Here is a 1,974-nt window from a genome sequence, read left to right on the forward strand (position 1 = left end):
GTATATAAAAATGCAAAATAAATATGCACAGTAAGCACATTATGTAAATTTAAAAAAAGTTTTGGATATGATCAATCATCTGACAACGCTAATGCATGTGTGTGTGTGTGTGTGTGTGTGTGTGTGTGTGTGTGTGTATGTGTGTGTGTGTGTATGTGTGTGTGTTTATTATGTTCAGATCAGAATTGGCATGTTCAATTTTTTTGCAAAAATAAGTTACAGTGAAAAACATTGGAACTTTATTTTGCAGATATTGTGTTACATTATATTCTCCACATTATTTAACTTTAATTACATTTAATATGCTCTCCATACATTAAAAATCACTTTTGTAAATTTAATAAGACGTGCACACTAAAACTAGATGTTTCATCTTTCATCCATGTATAACTAAGGAATGATTTATTTTTATGCTTTTGTTGCTTATTTTTCAGCTTTTCATTTGGATGTTTAAATAATGTTAAGATGAATGTTAAAAACTTAAACATGCCTAAGATTTTAATATATAACCAAGTCCCTTTTTTGTATAAACCACATATTTATGCAAGGATGTTTCCATGGAAACCAATGTAGCTATAAATACTACTAATTCAATCGATCAGTTAATCAAGTTTCAGACACTGTTTGGACGAAATGTCACTTTAATGCATCATGAATTTCTATTAGGGTTTAGCCAGAGCCACTAGGTAGAACTATATTAGTGCTATGCAAATTTGCAGGTTACCATGGTAAAGTTTTATAAGGGCATCCAGAGCCGATCGTATTTCTGCTGAGTTTTTATTTCTCTCTCTCTGTGTGGCAAGAACACCGAGAAAATAAATGACCTTCCGATTTTAATCCAAATGCGTTGTTTAAATGTTTAGTATAAAATGATCAGTTGTACACAAGCCTTTAGTGGAAAAAGACCAAACACGAGTTTTACTTAAAAAAGAAGCAGTTTTACACAGGAACTCCGAAAAAAGTAGTCCGTAACCGATTCTTGATAAATACGAGCATCATATGTTAATGCACTAACGTCGAGATGAAGATTCTGTCGTTATTTATGATATTTTGGAACACTTTGCAACAAAATAAACCTTCTACGATGGCAGTTTCTGTGAGCGGAGCAAAACATCTCAGCGAAGCCGAATATCAACACTAATGTGACAGCAAAGGTGAAACTAAAGTTGAGGGCCTAAACTAAGCTCGGCGGAGGCTCAACGCCCTTCGCACCTTGTGTCGTGAATGTACCTGAAGCAGGTGTTACTCCTGGCCGCAGGTGAGGCGAGCGTCCGCGATGTCCTTTCATTCGCTTGAGGAAGGAGAAAAACTTAGTAAATCCTTTAACTTCAGTCTCACTCACTCTTCATCTACTATTTGTGGTCTTTTAACCGACACAGGAACTTTGTTCAAAATCAACTCGACTGCAGCACTCAGTTGTAAAGAGTTAAGCAGGGCGCTCGGTCCTAGAGAGAGTTGGGTTTCAGAGAGCAGAGCTAAAAAGAAAAAAAAAACGTCATTCCTACAACCCGGAAAAGACCGTGGGATTCATCTGGGAATCCCCTAAAGGTTTTTATGATGGCAGATTTTGATTGATCAGTAGGCCTAAGTATGTGGGTAAAATTTTAAATAGCCACCCTGAAAATAGTTCAACCTTTTAGTGACACATTCTTGTATTAAGCTTTTGTTTTCTAGTGAGAATATCATGTTAATAATCTAAACAGGGGTGCACTTTTTCATTTAAAGAACCAAAAACCAAATATCAATATGAGTCGTGGGATAAATATACCAAACCAGGCCCGGCGCTACGGGGGGCATTGCCTAATTTATTTCACAATATTTAAAAATAAATAAAAAACTAATGCAGTATAACATTTAAAATCATAAATTATTGCAATAAAAACATAACAGTGGTTCAATGCTGAATCCGCCTTTGCCTTGATTTTGCTCACTAAAGTCTCTGCATTGTCCTTTATCCATCAGGTATGTACATTT

At 35.5% G+C, this 1,974-nt stretch overlaps 1 protein-coding gene across 2 annotated transcripts in view; it reads right to left on the bottom strand.

Annotated features, from left to right (window-relative positions):
• Positions 1-1,476, bottom strand: part of tmem51b (transmembrane protein 51b) — a 20,595-nt gene extending 19,119 nt beyond the window's left edge. The window contains exon 1 of one of the 2 annotated variants that reach the window (XM_087271845.2): positions 1,213-1,451. The gene's annotated coding sequence lies outside the window, so the exon portion shown is untranslated. 2 annotated transcript variants of the gene reach the window in all.
• Between the last annotated feature and the right edge of the window lie 498 nt (positions 1,477-1,974).

Source organism: Danio rerio, chromosome 11 (genome assembly GCF_052040795.2).
Source record: "Danio rerio strain M-AB ecotype USA chromosome 11, GRCz13ab, whole genome shotgun sequence".
NCBI lineage: Eukaryota > Metazoa > Chordata > Actinopteri > Cypriniformes > Danionidae > Danio > Danio rerio.